At 33.5% G+C, this 20219-nt stretch overlaps 1 long non-coding RNA gene across 3 annotated transcripts; it reads left to right on the forward strand.

The window, feature by feature from the left end:
- Positions 1-6201: 6201 nt before the first annotated feature.
- LOC105766570 (uncharacterized) lies at positions 6202-18936 on the forward strand. 3 transcript variants are annotated; one of them, XR_001125292.2, is made up of 5 exons: positions 6202-6772; positions 6896-7114; positions 7197-7556; positions 7672-7782; positions 14840-15185. It is a non-coding gene; the product is annotated as an uncharacterized LOC105766570 (long non-coding RNA). The 3 variants fall into 3 exon arrangements; XR_001125291.2 differs by lacking the exon at positions 14840-15185 and adding an exon at positions 18694-18936 and having other exon boundaries at positions 6203-6772; XR_001125293.2 differs by lacking the exon at positions 14840-15185 and adding an exon at positions 18694-18936 and having other exon boundaries at positions 6203-6772; positions 6919-7114.
- The last annotated feature ends 1283 nt before the right edge of the window (positions 18937-20219 follow it).

Consider the following 20219-nt stretch of genomic DNA (forward strand, 5'->3'; position numbering starts at 1 on the left):
ATCCAATGTCTCACATTGTACTTGGCTAAAGTTACTTCAAACTATTTACTACAAAAGTGGGATCCTACATCACTTACCAACGTGCGGGGTATCTCAAATCTAGCGAAGATGTTTTTCATTAAGAATCAAACTAAGGCTTTTGTATCTTTGGTAGGTAATTTCACTACTTCAACCCACTTGGAGACATAATAAATGGACAATAGGATGTATTGGCTCCCAAAAGAACTTGGAAAGGGTCCTATGAAATCAATTCCCCAAACATCAAATACTTCTACTTCGAGTATCTCTTTTTGTTGAATTTCATCCTTTTTTTGATATACTCCCAATTCTTTGGCATCTATCACATCCTTGTATGAATTCATAATCATCTCTATTCATAGTAAGCCAATAAAATCCTGATTGCAGTACGTTTTGAGTTTTATTTTCCCGCCAAAATGTCCACCATGTAGAGATGTATGACACCTTGCAAAATTTGTTTATTTCTTCTTCTTAACACATCTTCGTACTAATTAATCTGTGCATTGTCAGAATACATACGAGTCTTCCCAAATATAATTTTTTGATTCGTGCATGATCCTCTTCTTTTGTTGCCACAGTAATTTTGGTGGAAAAATGCCTTAAGCAATATAATTCACATAATCTGCATATCATGGTGTGCTGCTATTTTTGAACCTTATCTAGTGGATATTTACCCTAAATAATTGCTCATCTATGAATGTCTCATTGATTTCTTCAGAAATTTGTTGTTCTAGATCATTTTCTAGTTTGGATAAATGGTCCACGATTTGATTTTTTGTTCCTTTTCTGTCCATTATCCATAGGTCTAATTCTTGGAGCAATAATACCCATCTCATTAATCTAGCTTTTGTTTCCTTTTTTTTCATGACATATTTTAGTGCTGAATGGTCAATGTAAACATAAACTCTATTGGCCATTAAATACGAGAAAAAATTTTCACAAGCAAACACGATAGCAAGCATCTCTTTTTTGATAGTAGTGTAGTTGCATTGTGCTGGATTAAGTGTCTTACTTGCACAATGAATAGCTACAAATATGTTGTTTCTATTTTGTCCCAACACTACACCTACAGCATAATCACTAGCATCGCACATAACAATAAAAGGTTTTGACCAGTTCAGAGTAATAATTATAGGTGCAGAGAAAATTTTTTCTTTTATTACCACAAAAGCCTTGAAGTAGTCCTAGTCGAATATAAAAGGTGTCTCTTTCTAAAGGAGTTCATTCAGCGATTTAGAGATGTGAGCGAAATCTTTTATGAACCGCCTGTAGAATCCAGCATGGCCTAAGAAATTTCTCACTCCGCGAATTGTTGTAGGGTTTGGGAGATTTTTTATAACTTCGATCTCAACCTTATATAATTCTAGACCTTTCCTTGATTTTGATATCTGAGCACCAACCTCTCTTTTACCATGAAGTGACATTTCTCCCAGTTGCGTACTAGGTTGGTTTTTTCGCATTTTTGTAGAACTTTTCAAGGTTTTCCAAGCATTCTCAGAAAAAATCTCCATATACTAAGAAATCATCCATAAACACATCCAGGCCTTCTTCCAACATATCACCAAAAATAGCAATCATGCACCTCATAAAGGTTGTTAGGGCATTGCATAATCCAAATGGCATTCGTTTAAAAGCATATGTGCCAAAAGGACATGTAAAAGTGGTTTTTTCTTGATCATTCGGATGTATTGGAATTTGATGATATCCCGAATAGACATCAAGGAAAACATAATAATTTTTCCCAACCAATCTAACAAGCATTTGATCAATAAATAGAAGTGGTAAATGATATTTTTTTGTTGCATCGTTTAGTTTCTGATAGTCTATATATACCCTCCAACCAATGACTATCCTTGTTGGAATTAACTCACTCTTATCATTCTCAACCACTATTAATCCTCTTTTTTTCGGGACGCATTACGTAGCACTAACCCATTTACTGTTAGAAATTGTGTAGACAATACCTGCATCCAACCATTTAAGCAATTCTTTCTTCACCACCTTTTTCATTGCTGGATTAAGCTGATGCTGAGCATCTACCACAAGTTTTCTTTCCTTCCTCTAACATGATCTTGTGTTGACACAACGCAGGATTAATTCCCTTAATGTCAACGATCATCCATCCTATGGCTTTTTTATATGGTTTTAAAACACTTAACAAGGCATCTTCCTGTTCTGAACTTAGCTCGATAGCTATAATCACAAGTAATGTATTATGTTCCCCCAAACATTCGTACGTTAAATGTTTTGGTAATGGCTTTAACTCTAACTCAAGAGGGTTGATAATGGAGGTTACCAGTTTCATTGTATTTGGGACAATTTGCTCTAGTTGTCCCTTACTCTAACGCCACCAATCAAGCTGAAGAGCAGTCTTATCATTTTTTTATTTGATATCGTCTCATTTCTCTTCGTCTAATTCATATTCATGTTCGACCAAATTTGCTGTAATAGAGTCCAGTTTATTACACTTTTACTTTTCTGGCTTAAATATTTCAAGTTCCCCAGCTTTTAACTCTTGATATTTCCCCAGGTAAATTTATTTTCACTAATGTTTTCTAGTATTTCCATGACTTCCTTTTCCATTTTCTTCCAAATACTTCCCCCGGTCATGGTATCACACTTTTGCCTATTTTGACTATCCAATTTGTCATAGAAATGTTGGATTTGAACCGTAAAATGTATGCCTCTAGCTAATACTAACATGAGAAGTGTTTTAAATCTCTCCCACTCTTGCCCCAATGTTTCAGTAATATACTGTTTGAATTGAAATAATTTTACATAAATGCTAAGTACCTGAGTCATAGGCAAGACCTGACGAAGGAATAACTACACAAAATCAGTCCACGTAGTAATAGTATCAGGTGAGAGTGCATCTAACCAAGCTTTCTCTTTCCCATCCAATTCAACAGGGATTAATAGTACTTTGATAGTGTCTGGCAGAACTCTAACGTAAGCGACAGTGCTAAATATATGTATTCAAATTGTCGTAGGAAAGCTATGGGATCCTCTGTTTTATGATCATTAAATCTGACTTTACTAGAAATCCACGTTAGTAAGGAAGAGTTTAACTCAAAATACAAATTATGAATAATGGGACGAGTGATACTAGATCACAATTAGTCCGTATCAAAAAAAATGTTCCTAGTGCTTGCATCATGCTACCTATGGTTTCTTCTAGGCAGGTAAATGTTGTTCCCTCGTAAGTTGTGTTATGTCTTGTCAGAAGAATTTTAGACGTTTAGTTCTCTCAATTACGTTAAGATCTTCCTATATTCTAAAGTCAAAAGAAATAAAGAAATTTTAATAACCTGAGATTTAAAATTCATATATATAATGTATCAATTTCCTAATTATTCTATTAAAAGGCTAAAATTAAAATCAATCTAGTGATGTTGCCTCATCGGCAATGACGCCAACAACTTGACCACCTTCGGACGTGCAACATCTAGAGTAGAAATTCTGCACAAAATATATTAAAAAAGTGGTTTCCACAAGTATACAGGTCATGTTATAAGTACTTACAACTGAGTAGGTGAGTACTCCGAGGATTATACCCAAAGGAGGCGAGCACTGAGTTAAATCTAAACTAGGTACATATAGATCTAATTAGTAATTTAGCTTGATTATATTACGATGAAGTATAGAGAAAGGTTTTTGGGTTTTATAGTAATAATAGTAAAAGAAAATAAATAAATAAACAAGAAATCAAATAACAAAATCTGTCAAATCCGAGCATGGTTGATTAGCTTGCTTCGGTAATCATAATCAATTGTCGCTTCAGGTTTTCTTGTTCAATCAACTAGTCGATACCCCAACAGGATCTTCTGATCGTTCACTAGAATAATGAGTCAGCAAGAACTACTTATCTCCCGATCTCACAGTCTAGACCTATTCGGGGTTAAGGTGTTCACGGATAGGCCATACTAATTTTGGGTTAATTCCAACCTTAATGAATTCCTAGGGTCGTCAAGCCTAAGGTTTAAATTTTTCACTTCCCAAATAGCTGATCCACTAATAGAACCCTAAAAAATAGTTAATAATCATACTTCTACTTGCTAATCCCCTACAGGAGGATTAGTTTCTCATGTATCTAATAAACAGTATAGACTTGATATATAAAATAAACATGAATAACAATTCAAGAATAGAAAGTTTATAATAAGCATGATTTGAATTGGATAAAATGTCGAATCCTCTTAGAGTTTGATCAAGTTCACAAATCTGGTCACTTCCCCAAAAGCAAAGAACAAAACTAAAATAAACCTAAAGCTTAATAAAAGAGAAAGATAAAAGACTAAAACTAAGAAGAAAATTATACAATATGAAAAGCTGTCCAAAACATGTGTTAAATGAGCCTATTTATAGAATTAGAGTGGTCGTCGTCTTTAACCCTAAGTCAACTGTTGTTCTTGTGCTTAATGTTTGATTGTGCAGGCCGAAATGCCCCTAGCTTGTAATTATTTCCCGTACAAAGTTGATGTCGCGACACACCAGGTCCTGTGTTGCGACATCGAAGGCAATATGCTCATTCTTCAGGGTATCTTCAGGGGTGTACCGCGACATCCTCAGGCTATGTAGTGACACCAAAGGCAGTCTTTGAAATCCTTTTATTTTGCTCCCTTTTTTACGATATCCAACTCTCCATGTTGAAACACAATGACTAGTATTGAGTTAGCACACCTTCTAATGGTCTCATGCACACTCACAAAGCATATTTGCTCACTCTTAGACCTCATTCGACCCCTAAGGTCAATAAAAGACTCAAATTATATATTTTATTGAATTAAATAAAGTAATGAAAACTTAACCAAAATCTAACTAAAGTGCTTGTATTCAAGCTCCTCAAATGCGAAAACTAGTTTAATCTGTTACACCGAATTATGACAAATCAGATTTATTCACAACTTATTCAACCAAAATTCTAGTTTTCTTTATAATTAGAGAGCACCGGTTGAGATATTAACAGGAAATTTTCATACATTGTCATGCTGCCAAAAAATAATGGTAATTTATTTACAAAGAATAAACTTTATTTTTAGGGAACCACGGATTTTATCAACTTATAGAGTTATTTTACTTTCCTACTGAAAGTAAGCATATCGTTTTTTTCTGTGATTTGGTTTGTGTTATTCAAGCCCACACTCAACACAATTCGTGATTTAAGGATAATGAAGAAGTCATTCGATTGAAAGCCAAGATCGACTTGAGTTTGCCTCATACAAAGCATAAGTACAATTTTGGTTTAGGTTTATTATTATAAATATCACAACAACTTGATTTTAAAAAAAAAATTTAAACTTCTGTTGTAACTAAGTAAAAGTTTTCTCTATAAGCAAATGATCCACAAAACGTAGTTTATCTTGTCAAGAATCAAGGTGATCAAATTTGGCAGAAGTGAAGATTGACATGTCTTATCCCATTAGGCTTATAATTATCCTTATCTTTATCCTTTAAGCTATATAATTGATGATTAAGTTTGTTTATTTATCTTGAATAATAAGGCTTTATTTTATAGATAATTATTGGAGACAATTTCAAGAGATAAATTCAAAGTTTTACCTTATCAAAATTACTTGGAGAAGCTATTGATTTCTATAAATTGGTTGCTATGTTGCACATATGGGTGTCCCTTTGGAGTGCTTTTGGCTATTTTGTATATTTTAATTGAAATTTTTGCACTCTTGTGTTCGGCTTTTCGTTGGAGAGTTATTTTTATTTGTGAGTGACGTTTTTGGGGTGAGTGATTTGTAACAATTAAGTTCATTCCTAGGCTGCAATTACTTCTTTACTTAAGGGTAGATTGAGCTTTAGCTAATAAGTGATCTGACCATTTTTGAATAAAATCATTCATTTAGCGAGGCTACAAAGTGATCCTTTATACAAGTTAACCTAAATGCAAATGAAATGAATGGTTAGAATAATTACATTATTTAAATTGATTATTTTTTTTAAAAAAATAGAATGGCTGGATTTCATTCAAAATAAAACAGAGCCCAAAAATCAATAAAGGCCCAAAACACACAACAATAAAATATCCAAAAACAAAAAGAGAAGGCCCAAAAGTGACCATAAAACAGGAAAAAATAAAAAAAAACAAGAACATGAAAAGATAAAGAACCAAAGGACTAAGCAGATAGACATCACCCAACAAAGTAATAAATGAACCATAAAAAACAACAAAACCCAACAACCCAAGCAGACTATCCAGATTCCAAAGCAGTTGATACACGATGCTTATAATTGAGTAAAGAAAACCTCCAAAAAAACTGCTAAAACACCACAAAAACTTGAAAAGGGTCCTTCCTGATTCAGCGAAAATTTCTTACAAACACAAAACCTGAAAGAGACCCATAAGTTAAAACTTCGATTTCTTGACCAAAGAAGCTGAATCTTCGCCATACAGGTCACAAGGACCACAAATGTCACAGATCCGTCTCAACTGCCTTCTGCGCATAGAAAGGAACCCCTCTAAAAAGATAAGTATCTTCTCTTTTTAATCCCTTTGTAGCCAAAGAGTGTGCTGCACCATTTGCATGTTTTGGTACATGAAGGAAAACACATTTTTTATATTGTTCGCATGTTGTCTTTATGTTGGAAATGTAAACCCTTATCACTGATCTTTCAATTCCTTCTGCTTTCAGTTTTCGGATCACAGCCAGAGATTCACCCTCAATCTCCACTCTCGGAAAACCCAACTGTAAACCCATCTCTGCCGCTTCAGCACACGCCATCGCCTCCGCTGTAAAAGGAGAAGGTATGTTGACATGCATTATAGCTTTTAACCAAAGAACAATACCAGAATCATCCCGCAAAATAATCCCTGAGCACAATTTGTTATTTTGTTGACAAAATCCTGCATCAAAATTTATTTTGACAGAATGCTTTTGTGGCAATTTCCAGTAAACAAGAGGGCAGGTTGTTGGGTTTTCTTTCACACCATCCACTTCACCCAAATTTTTTTTTTTATAAAGCTCACACTCTCTGATGCAATAGACTTTTAACCTTCACGCAATAGCTTGTTGCGCATAGTCCATATCACCCGCATTGCACAGCAGAACACACGACAAAAATACATAGAGTTATGGCCAAAAAACTGGTAAACCCAATCAATAATTAATCTCTGTCGTCGTTGTTTGTCTCGCAATACCAAGCTGAAACCAAATTTCCTTTGAATGCAGGCAATCCTGGAACACATGTTCCACAGTTCCGATTCCATTATGGCACCTGGGCAGACTGCAGAATCAAGCAACCTCCTGTAATTCAAATTAGAATAAGTAGGAATGAAATTGTTAATAATCCTCCATATTGTTATTCTAATTTTGAAGGGCAGGTCTATTTTCCACAATCTTTTGTACAACGTTGTATAGGGTTGGATAGTGTCATCAGTAGAATTCCTGTGATTATTATGTAATAACCACCTATAAGCACTACACACAGTATATTCACCTGTTGCTTCCTTACTCCAAACTCAAAAGTCATTATGTGGAAAACGAGGCAGAGGAATAGATAAAATTCGCCTGGCATCATCTTCAACAAAGGTAGAAAGAATAAGGTCCTCCTTCCATTTCCCTGTATTAGAATCAATTAAATCTGCTACTGTTTGGATAGAATTATTCTGCAAGGAAGACTGAATTTTCTAATTTGGAGTCCTAGGTACCCAAGCATCCGATGTCACCAGCACATTCGACCCATTGCCAATCCTCCAACACAGGCCAGCCTTAAGGATACCTTTTGTGGCCGAGATGCTCTTCCAAGTATAAGAAGGTAGACGCCCTAAACTCGATTCCAAAAAACTCGTATTAGTAAAATATTTTGCCTTTAAACTCCTTGCTAATTCCCCAACCTTGCTTTGCAAGTAAGGTCAGATTGAATTTTGATAAAGATCAAAACCCCAATTCCCCATAATCCTTAAACTCACAGAAATGCTTCTAACTACACCACCAATGAATGCTACGTTTATTACTACTTTAACGCCACCAAAATTGAGCAATGATACTTTCAAGATCCGCGCATAAAGCATTTGGTAATAAAAAACATAAGTAGGAATCGCTTAGAGAATAGATTTTATAAATACCTCCTTTCTTCCTTCCTTGAGAGATGGTAAAAACTCCAGCCACTAATTTTAACTTTCATTCTATCCTTTAGTCCTTGAAATGCCTTTTGTTTTCCCCCATTGACCATATTTAGTAACCCTAAATATTTCTCAGGCTTAGTAGACACGAACATTTAGCAGTTGAGAAATCAAGTCCTTACATTCATTCGAAGTATTAGAATTGAAAAATGTTGTAGACTTATCAAAGTTAGTACACTGCCCTGAAATTGTTTCATACTCCTTTAGGATACCTTTCAACACATTTGCACATACTCTATTTGCATCCCAAAAAATAATGCAATCATCAGCAAACATCAAATGAGTGATTTGTAGTCCTCTTTTACAAATTCTCGCTCCTTGAACAATACCATTCTGATTCACTATATGTATTAAAGTCGAAAGCCCCTCCCCACAAAATAAAAATAAATAGGGACTTAACGTGTCCCTTGTCTTAAACCCCTTGTAGGTTGAAAAGATTAACTTGAATCCCCATTCATGACAATTGAATTGACACATCTCATAATAAAATCCACCCAATATCTTGCAAAAGCCCATTTGTAAAATCATCTTCTTAATAAAAAAGCCATTCAACCCGATCATAGGCCTTGTTCATTTTAAACTTTAAAGCCAGATGCCTTTCCTTATTAGTTCCTTTCTTTTTAAAAGCATGCAGTACCTCATAAGTTAGAAGAACATTATTTGTAATAAGCCTATAAGAGTCAAGGATTTTTTGAAGCCTGTTAGCTACTAGTTTTGCAATGATCTTATACAATATTGAACATAGACTTATTGGTTGAAAGTTTTTCAAACTGGTGGGGTGATCAATTTTTGGAATCAAAACAATATTTGTTTTGTTTATTCCTTCTATGGATGAGCCTTTATTTAAAACCTCTAAGCAAAAATCATGAACATATTTTCCAATAATGTTCTAATACTGGTGGAATAGTATCTTTTCCAACAATGCTCCAACATTGGTAGAATAGAGCTAGAATACCATCTTCTCTTGATGCTTTGGTCGGACCCATTGTCTTCAACGCTCCATACACCTCATACGGTTGAAATTCAGCCATCAATGCATCATTCATACAATTAGTAACACATCTCTTAACACTTGCCATTAAATGAGATGTATCACCGATACTTTTTGTAGAAAAAAGGTTTCAAAAGTAATCTTGCGCTACTCGCTCCATATTAGCAGACTCAGTGACCATTTGCCCTTCTCCATCACACAAATCCCTAATCTAATTAATACATTGCCTTTGTGTAGCAAAATTGTGAAAAAAGGAAGTATTTTTATAACCCTATTTTAACCAGTTGACCCTAGCCCTCTGATCCTAGTATCATTCTTCTTTTTCCACATCAAGATTGAAATAAATTTTAACATCAATCATCTCAGCTAACACATCATCAGTTCTCTCTTGGCTATCCAGTTCCTCAAGCTGTTTGCTAAGCTTCTTCGTTAAGGCTCGTCGTTTTGCCTTAATATTCCCCCACTTCTTTAGCTTTACCATCGTCTCTTTTAACCTATTCGATAAAGGACCTTTATTAGTCTCCCACAAATTTTTAATCTTTGCCTTACAAGAATCTTCTACCACCACTAGGCTTTGAATTTATTAGTGGTGATAAATAACGAACAATGGTCAGAAAATGAATGAGATAAGTGACGTAAAGAAAAGTAAGGGAAAAGTTGTCCTCACTCAGTTGTAGCAACACCTTTGTCTAGACATTTCCTTATATTTGTCTCCAGCAGATTTCCATGTTCCTAAGTAAACCAAGACCTTGTGTAACCAATATTTGCCAACCCGCAATCTTCTAGTACTTTACGATCTTCCATCTGTCGTTCATCCCTCAAAAGACCACCTTTCTTTTCATGAGAAATAAAATCTCATTGAAATCACCACTCACAAGCCATGTAAAATTTTGAGATCTTCTAAGCCTTCTACGCAAATTCCACATCATTTCTCTTTCTTGTCTATACGAGGAACCATAGAACCCAATCCATCTCCAAATTGAACCTTCTCGATTTTCTCAAATTTCAACATCAATATGGTCTTTAGAAAAACTTCTAAGGGTCACCGAACAACCTACTTTCTATCCTCAACTTAAACCTCTTCTCGAACCTACTGCCCTTACATCGATACCATAAAAATAACATTTCATCTGTACCTTTTTTGTCGTACTGGTAGAAATTTGTCTCCATAAAAAGACAAGTTGGAGATTGTGTAACTTCAACATGTGCTGAAGACGACGAACATTTGCAGAGTCCCCAAACCGTGAACGTTCTAACTGAGGATTCTCATGGCGTCCGGTCGGCTTACCCTTTGGCAACCGTCAATATCTGTAAAGCTTGTGCATCCTCACCATCATTAAAGTAGTCTAACGAGAACTCATTCCTTTGGATATTGAGTAATCGTGCCTAGGTCGTTTCTTACCCTCACGCACTTGAATTGGATTTTTCTCCAAATCATTATATTATTGACATTCAATCCACTAGATTCGCCATCTTTTGGTAACTTCTAAAATACGATTAAATTGTTGCTAATTTCCTTGCCTTCTATCCCTTCCCAAAATCACTCATTGTTCCTGCAACTAGACACTTCTCCCCATGGACTCCTTCCTTGACGGCGCCCTCAACGTAAGATTCCATCGTTGTGGCGTCTCTTCACCACCATAATTGAGAAGGATTGGACAAAAGCTATCTCCATGACTTAATACACCACAAATAAAGCAAAACAAGGATAATTTCTCATATTTAAAATTTGCATATGTGGTTCTTGTTGGAGGGATTATTAGCTTTTTCTTCCTTTTCAAAAGGTTTTTGCGAACCTTTTCAAAGGTTTTGAAAAAATTCTTTCCACCCTCCAATCCTTTACTTCATATCATAATCAATAACAGTACCGATAAAATTCCCAAATTGCTTCGCCATTTTTTCAGAGAAAAAACTCGGTGGCAAATCGTGTACTTGAACCCAAAAATTTGTAAACACAAGAGGAACTAGTAAAGGATTTTCATTTTCCTTTAACTTATGGAGGATCAATAAGTGGTTATTGAAAGTCCATGGGGTTTCATTTTCCACATGCTCGATCTCCATATTGTGGAAAGTTTTAAACAAGTAACGTTTATCTCCCAAATCAAAAATCTGGACCCCTCTCAAAGGGTGCTAAAGATTCACCATTGTAGTCCGTAAGGCCAAAAAATAGGCCGCACTAGCAGTTAAACAACCTACCAAATATAAATCATAGGCCGACTGTTGTGGAATCCCATCTCCACCATTAATCCATCCCTCTTCCTTATCATCAATCTTCAGATTCTCTAAACCCCTCTCCATTATTGAAAGAACAGCCCAGAATAGACAAGAACTAATAGATAAAACTAAACAAGAAACTCAAACATCCTTGCAAACACTATAAAAAATTGGAAAAAAAACTAAAACAAATTAAACTTGAAGACGTTTAAAAAACGTCATAGAGATAGACGAGAGCGTGTCATAGAGATAGAGAAAAATACAATTAACTTAGTTCATTTTCTTCATGCTTACAATGTTCTGAAAAACTAATCCAAGGCAACTCAATCTTTCATAAGTTTGAAACCAAATTAAGTTCTCTTGAAATATTTTATTTAGAAAAACATGTATTTTACTGATCATATTCAACTAAGGGTTTATTAGAATTCATGTGAGGTAACAGAGATGGGTTAGGTTTGAAACAATTTAATCACATAAACCTAAAAGTTATGCAAGGTAATAAAGCTCGATCAAGTTATTACGAACCTTAATTTATTCTGAGTTAGATATAAATTAAGCATGCACTTTTCAATTATTGTGTCTCTTAGCCACCATCTGGGTAGGATTAAGAAATTAGTTCTAATGCATTCAATCACATATTAATGAATAAAATACATGCATGATTTTAATTGAAAACATGGTCAACTGAGGTGTAGAACATCATAACATGATATAAATAAATTTATTTTATTGATGCAATCATCCTAGCCAAACAAAATTAAGCTACCATTATTAATGAAAAAACAACAAAGCAATTTGCAATCATATTGAGTAATCAAGAAAGAGCAAAAAGGAAAAAGAAACTCAGTGGTAAATGTGGTGACAAATCATGGAGGTTTCCTTCAATTCTCACAGTTGCTATTCTACAAAATGCTCTTTAACTTTGTGATTAAGGGATGATTGTTGAGGGGTGTAGAAGGTAGTATTTATAGTGGATGGATGGTTAGTATGTTTGCTAAAGTAGCTTAAAACCCTTAAGGTTTCTCACTCCCATGGACAGCCATAATTTGTGGAGATAAGGGGTTATTTAGTTGCTTGATTCAAGCAAGGTGGTGGACAGTTTCAAGGGTAAAGTTTGTGTGTTGATTTTTTATTTATTTGCAATTGTAGAAACTTCCAATAAATCTCCCAAAAGTGAATTTTGAGCTTCCCAAATTCCCTTTTCCGAATTGGGCTTTATTCTCTCTTATTTGGACGACTTGATGACCCAAATGCTTGCCAAACTTGTTCATTAATTGGATCAAATTAATGTCTTCATGACCCAATTTTTCTTGCCGTTGATGTCCATGTAGAGTGAAATTGGCTCATGTCCATAGATCTTTCTTCCAACTATAAAAAAATCAAGATTAGTATGTTGCATAAAATAATTAATTTATGCACAAATTTAAAGTAAAATAGCACAAAATTGCATTCTTTATTAAATCATGCACATTATCTTAATATGAACAAAATTCACCCAATTAATTATTAAATACTCGTAATTAATATTAATTTTAAGTAAAAGGTGTCATAAACTACTAAAAATCCTATATAATTTAGAGTTTACAATTACTAGCTTTATGTTGTCCATACACTTGTTCAAACATATTTTTAAACATCAAAGTGGATAGAGAACGATATGAGGTTCTAACAACTAATATAGTTTGATTAGTTGGCTATTAGTTTTTATTGGTTAAACAATGCTTAAATCTTAATGATTACTATAAATACTAAGGGATTTGGTAGAGACAATAGTTTTGGAGAATTCATTTCATTTCTTTATCAAATTTTCTGTTTCGTCACATGTTTCTTCCTCTATTTCTTACTTTGTCCAGATTGTTACTAGTTTAAACTCAAATTTGGTAGCTTCAATATTGTTGGTGTTAACTAAGAGAGAAAATAAAGAACATATGAAAAACAACAACAAAAGAAGCAAAAACCTTATCTATATTCATTCCACCAAAAGTTATCAAATTTCAACCACTCCCATTATGGAAACTTGTTTAAAGGTAACTTGTACATAAAGAGAATTAAAAAATCAAGTTAATCAACACTTAAACTAGAGTTAAAACATAACAAAATTAAGTTACAAATAAACTAACCAGAACTAGCATACAAATAAACAAAATCTACATGCACCAAGGCTCCTTTAGTTGCATGGTTAGCCAACTTGTAACACTCTTTCTTGGCTTCTATGCATCAAACTCCAATGTTGTTTCTTAAGTCCTCGAATTTGGTAGTTCCAAGGGGCTTTGTTAAAATTTCTACAAGATGGTCTTTAGAATTGCAATGAACCAACTTCATTTCATTTGATTGTTCAACCTCTCTTACAAAGTGATACTTTATCTTGAAGTGCTTTGTCTTACCATAGAAGAAAGGGTTTTTTTTTTTTGCAATTGCAATAGCAAATTGGTTGTCATAATAAATCTCTATTGCTTCCCCTTGATTCAAGTTCAAATCATACAATAACTTTCTAAGACAAATGGTTTGGTTTACAACTGTTGCAACTGCAACATACTCTGTTTCAACTGTTGAATATGCCATTAATTCTTACTTCTTCGAGCTTTAATAAAAAAAATTTGAGCCTAACGTAAAAAAGTAGTCTGCGGTGCTCTTCATATCTTCAACAGATCTTGCCCAGTCACTATCTGTGTAGCCAACCAGTTTCAGCTTGGCAGACTTCATGAATTTCACTTCATAGCTTAAAGTTCTTTTGACATATCTTAGGACCCTTTTAGTTGCTTTGAAATGAGTCACATTGCAGCAATGCATAAGCTTGGATAAGAGACTAACAAAAAACATAATGTCAGGCCTCGATGCTTTCAAGTAAAGCAAGCATCCAACAAGGCTCTTATAGCCTTTTTCATTTACTCTCTCAAAGTCACCCTTGCTGGTGAATTTTTCTCCTAGAGCAACAAGAGCGCATGTTTTCTTGTAGAACTTGTTTAAGATCTTCAAGGAAAAAGTCTTTTGACTTATGAATATGCCTTGTTGAGTTTGTGACACTTCATACCAAGTAAGTCATCTCACCTAAATCAGACATTTCAAACATGTCTTGCATTTTCTTCTTAAATTCAACAAGAAATTCATCACAGATGCTTGTCACTAATAAGTCATCCACATATAGGGAGACTATTAGTCATGTTTCTTTCTCAGACTTCTTCACATAAAAGGTTGGCTTAATGTTGCTTCTTTCAAATCCTAAACTTGACAATCTTTTGTCAATCCTATCATACCAAACTATTGCAGCCTGATTTAGGCCATACAAGGCTTTTTTTAACTTGTACACCTTGGTTTCATCTCCAACTTCCATGAAACATTGAGGCTATTCAACATAGTTATCCTCTTTCAACAAACTATTAAAAAAAAAAACAGATTTTACATCAAGTTGATGTATTTTTCACTCCCTTTGAGCTGTCAAAGTGAATAACAACCTTATATTGTCCAACCTTACAATTGGTACACAGGCTTCAAGATAATCCGCTCTATATTGTTGGCTGAATCCTTTCACAACTGATACGACCTTAGCCCGAGATGTTTCTACTGAATCCATTAAGCTGCCACAAGGGCATATAACTAGGTCACGAGGTAAGAACTTTAAAGATGCATTGGCAAGCTATGTGGATCGAGTTTGGGATGAACAAGAAGCTGAATCTATTCGTCATGAATGGATTAACCCAATAGGCGTCACTTGCAATTTATTGCAAGTTGAACTGAAATTTTAATAAATTCATCTTTAGTTTAATAAATGAGTTGATGGACATTTGTTCAACTAATCTTAGTTTAATTAATAAGTGTTTTTGTTGAACTTTATTTAATAAGCGTTGCTCTTAATTAATCTAGTTACTAAGATTATTTATTGATGCATGAGTTTAAGTTTATTTATCTTTGCATCTTTAATTAACTAGTTGCTGGAATAATTGATGCATATGTTTAGTTCATTTATTTAAGTATTTATTTTTGATATGTTTAATTAGTGTTTAAATATGTTTAATAATTTCATTTTAATGTGTTTATTAGAGGTATCTTCAGCTTACAACCGTTACATTTTAAGGCTGTTACAACTTAATTGAAGTGATTTTTCAAGTGCTTTTTGGATACAAACAAAGGGGGTTTTATACATCATTTAAGGAGTTTTAAAGAGTATTATAACACCCTTTAAATTCGGCAGCAACCTTTTCATTGTTTTTGCCGCTTGAGAACCATTTCTTTCCATTCCATAAAAAAACTATCAACTTTCTTTTAATTCCTTTTAATTTCTTATTAGCTGAACTTATTTTCAACACTTAGCCAATTTTAAACCTAAGTTCTATTGTTATTTCCCATACTTACCCAACTATAAACAACTTGCTAATTGGAACGATACTTTCTCGTCGACGATCGGACAACGTAAATACGACTCAAAATCAAACACGAGGTCCGTTCATATCAACAACCATCTTAGCCTTCAGCTTGTTCACTAATCCATCAATATTTAACTTTGTCAGTACACTCATTTCACTCTAATGACCTTCTTGTGGATTGGCTTGTCAACCAGCTCCCAAGTCTAATTCTTGTGGAGCATAGACATTTTAGCCTCCATAGCTTCTTGCCAAGCATTTTCCTTGGCCGCTTCTTCAAAATAAACATGTAGCATCCCATCTTTAGTGGTGTTAAAACGAGTGGTTTCGAGACCATGATTCTAACAAATGAGTTATTATTTTATTAGCTATTTAATATTTAAGCGTATTTATTAGAGTCTTATTTGAATTTGGTTAAGAAATTTTAAGGTTTAAGTAGTTAATTTAATAAAAGGACTAAATTGTAAATAATGCAAAAGTTCTTTTCTAATGGTTAAATAAGTCAAATAGCTATGAAAAGATAAATTAATGGATTTAGATTATAAATAAACCATATAGGTGGGTAGTGGACAATTATGGACATGTTTTGTTAATTATAAGTTAATAGTTAAAAGAGTAAACTAGTAATTCAGTAAATAAGTAATAAAACAAAGTTTAAACTAATCATCATCTTCTTTAATTTTGCTATACACAAACTGAAAGCCATTGTTGAGAATAGGAAGCTTTCAGTTATGGTGCTTTTACATGCATGGTAAGTTTTTTAGTTACATTTTTAATGATTTTTATGTTCTTGTGATCGTTTTAGCTTAATTTAGCTAGCCCGAGGGTCAATTCGTGAAACTATTAAATGTTTAAGGACTTGCCATGAACTAATTGGAGGTGTTTGTGAATTTAATTGATAGATTATTAAGGTTGGTAGTTAAATATAAGTATTTTGTTAAGTGATTTTTGAGGATTTTAATGTTTAGGGATCTATTTGAGAAAAAAGTAAAACTCAATGGAATTATGGTGAAATGATGAAATATGTGGCCTATATTGGACCGCCTAAGAAAATTGGCTAGCATGGGTTCTTTTTAAAAATTGTAAAATTTTAAGTTTCGAGTTTAGGGATCAAATTGCATAAAAGGTTAAAATGTTAAGGGTAGTTTTGTAAATTTATATTTAAATAGGTTATAGGTTTAAATTAATTATTTTAAATTTTGGAATTGGATTAATTGAATAAAAATATTTATCTAGATCAAAAATGATTCAAAAGGACACAAATCACGAAAGGCCAAAATATCGAGCTTGTATAAGGATTAAATATGTTATTTGCTAATTCGGATGAAATGTTAATGAATTTTAATGATATGTATAGTTTAGATTGAAAATTTGTGATATTATGATATTACGGATCATATTGTAAAATTAATCAAATTAGAAGTTATGGTTGAAAATGTGTAGTTCTTGAAAGTATATTGAAATGGTATAATGAAAAGAAATGAGAGGTTTTGGATGAGTAAATGTCTCAATTGAACCTTGTGAATACTTAGATTTGGGTGCTGGTCTTGGATGTCTTATCAATGACTGAGGTCCTGTATTTGTTGCGGATTCTCCATAGCTTGTGTAAGTAGGCCCTGTAACACTTCTAACCTGTATCCTTCGTCGAAATAGGGTTACAGAGCATTACTGTAAAAACATAACTTAAAAACATTCATTCCCAGACATTTCATAAATCATAGCATAATTCATTCAGACATAAGCATATTGTCCATTATGTGAGTTCTCGAGGCTTTAGAAACACTTTAGAAATAATTTGGGACTAAATCAGGAACATTTGAAACATTAAGGAATAAGTTAGAAAATTTCATACTGTAGGGGTCATACGGTTGAGACACATGCTCGTGCCTTAGGCTGTGTAACATTCAAAAATAGGGAAACATGGACGTGTCCCAGCTCGAGTTCGCGCATGTGTAACTCTCTGAATTGGGTCACACGGCCAAGCTACACGTTTGTGTGCCAGGCCGTGTAACTTTTGAAATGGCCTCACACGTTTGTTTGCCAAGCCGTGTGCTAGGCAATGTAACTACCTAACTTGAAACCTTTAAAACCTACAGGGTACACATGGCCGTGTGTCACACATGACTGAGACACATGCCCTTGTCTTAGGAAAATGGACAAAATCAAGCCATTTCTTTCACCCATTCAAACATAGCCTACAAGCAACTTGTACATTTAACCAAGACCTTAAAACTAGTCCATATTGTGCATAATAAAACCAATTCATTAGGCTATTTCACCATCCTAACAATATGCCATATAGACACCTCAAGCACATACATCAAACATACCTAAGCATGTGCATATTTAACCATTCATCAACTAACTTATTTTCATACCAAGACATATTACAATTGACACATTTCAAACATACCTTACTAGATCCATGTCATATCAAAATAACCTTACCATTTGGATCATTTATCACATCCATCAAAACCATCTAAATGACACAAAATTAACCATTTCCAAAGTGTACCAAAAAAACTGTCATATATATACATACCAAATGCAACACTTAGCATTCAACTCAAACTTTAAACATAAGTTTTCTATACATGCCATTATAATCGTGGCCAAAACATTGAAATCTACCAATATATTCGTGGGATAGTGTGATAGGTCTCCGACGAGCTTCTGATAATGCTTAGTAAGTTTGTAAAACATAAAACATAATTTACCATTTCATTACATAACATTATACAATCCAACCATAAGCTTGGCACAAGCTTAAGAACCAACAACAACACATGTTAGCATACACAAACATAATCCACATGAGTTTAACATAGGTTAAGCCGTTATACATTAACATAATTCATTTGAATTCATCTTCATTAACATAACATACTTTCAATGTACTCACCATTACAATTCTTTCCATAAATACATATCATGGTTCATATTGAACACTTACCTTTTCCTTTCTTTTACATACTCAGGATGGTTCACACGAGCTGTGGGTCGGAATGTAAGGTACACGATGCTGCTCATACGAACTGTGGGGTGTTCACAACAAATGTAGGACCTCAGCCATAGGGAGGACATTCAAGACCAGCATCCGAAATATGAAAACCTTAATGAAATGTTATTTGTATCCTATGAATTCCTAAGGTTCAAATGGGGCTCGATAGACATCGTGGCATCGTTGGATTTTCACCATTCAATTTACATAGCATTTAACATATTAACATATCATTTATAATAACAGTAAAGCGGTATTTAATCATATGAACTTATATTAACAATTAATGCGTAGAAACGGAGTTGACTAATCCGAAGCTTTAGTTTTACCCTGAACTAAATCCGTACGAGGTCTATCTTAATCTGAATAAGTAAATTGAATCTATTTAATACACATACTATCCAATTTAATTTAAAATTCATACTTTTTTAAATTTCATCCCTAACCTATGCTAGCCGAATTTATTATGTATACATATCAACTCATACAAGTCATTATTCCACGATTTCACCATGTATTTTTACTATTTTTACAAATAAATCACTAATTGACATTTTAATAAAAAATTACTTTACAAAACTTGTTTATTTATCAATAAAGACTCATAATCTTTCATCAAACTTTATATATCATACAAAAATGTTCAGGGAAAAACCCTAATTCTTTAACAGATTTGCAAATTAGTCCCTAGGCTAGCTAGATTAAGCTACAACGATCTTGAAAACATAAAAATCATTAAAAACGGACTTGAAAAATTACTTCATGCACCCAACAAAACTAGCTAAACCTTCTAAGTGCAAAAATGGTGGTTTCACTCTTTATATTCGGTTGAAATTTCTATTAAGAAGATGATACTTTTTTTTTCCATATTTTAGTTTTAATTTATTTATGAAATTACAAATTTGACCTTAATTGATAACATCAAAATAACCTAATTTAATGTCCATAAATGTCCATTAACTCTATGAATGGTCAATTTACCATTTAAGTACTCTTACATTAAAGTTTTATAGCCATTTGATATCTTTAGCTACTAAAACTCTACTTTTGCACCTTTTGACGATTTAGTCCTTTTGCTTAATTAAGGATGTCAACGATAAAATTTCTTAATGAAATTTTTATACGACCTTACTAACATATCGTAGACATTAATATAATAAAATAAATTTTTACTCGTCGAATTTATGGTCCTAAAAACACTATTATGATTTCATTGAAAACAGACTGCTGTAGGCCCGTTTCACAGCTCGTGTGAAAATTTCCCGAGTATTCAGTGAAATTTCATTTGGTTCAATGGGTGATTAAAGTTTAAGTTGAAGATGTATGTATATGAAATTATCTAAGTTATTAAAAGATGAAATGGAAAATGTTGATATATGTACTTGAACTTAAAAGAGTTTCATTTAAATATATGAAGAATCAAATATATATTAAAAGCTTGTTGTGATATATTTCATGATTTGGTTGGATTACATGTACATTGATATACTTTCTAACCTTGTG

This window comes from Gossypium raimondii, chromosome 4 (genome assembly GCF_025698545.1).
Source record: "Gossypium raimondii isolate GPD5lz chromosome 4, ASM2569854v1, whole genome shotgun sequence".
NCBI lineage: Eukaryota > Viridiplantae > Streptophyta > Magnoliopsida > Malvales > Malvaceae > Gossypium > Gossypium raimondii.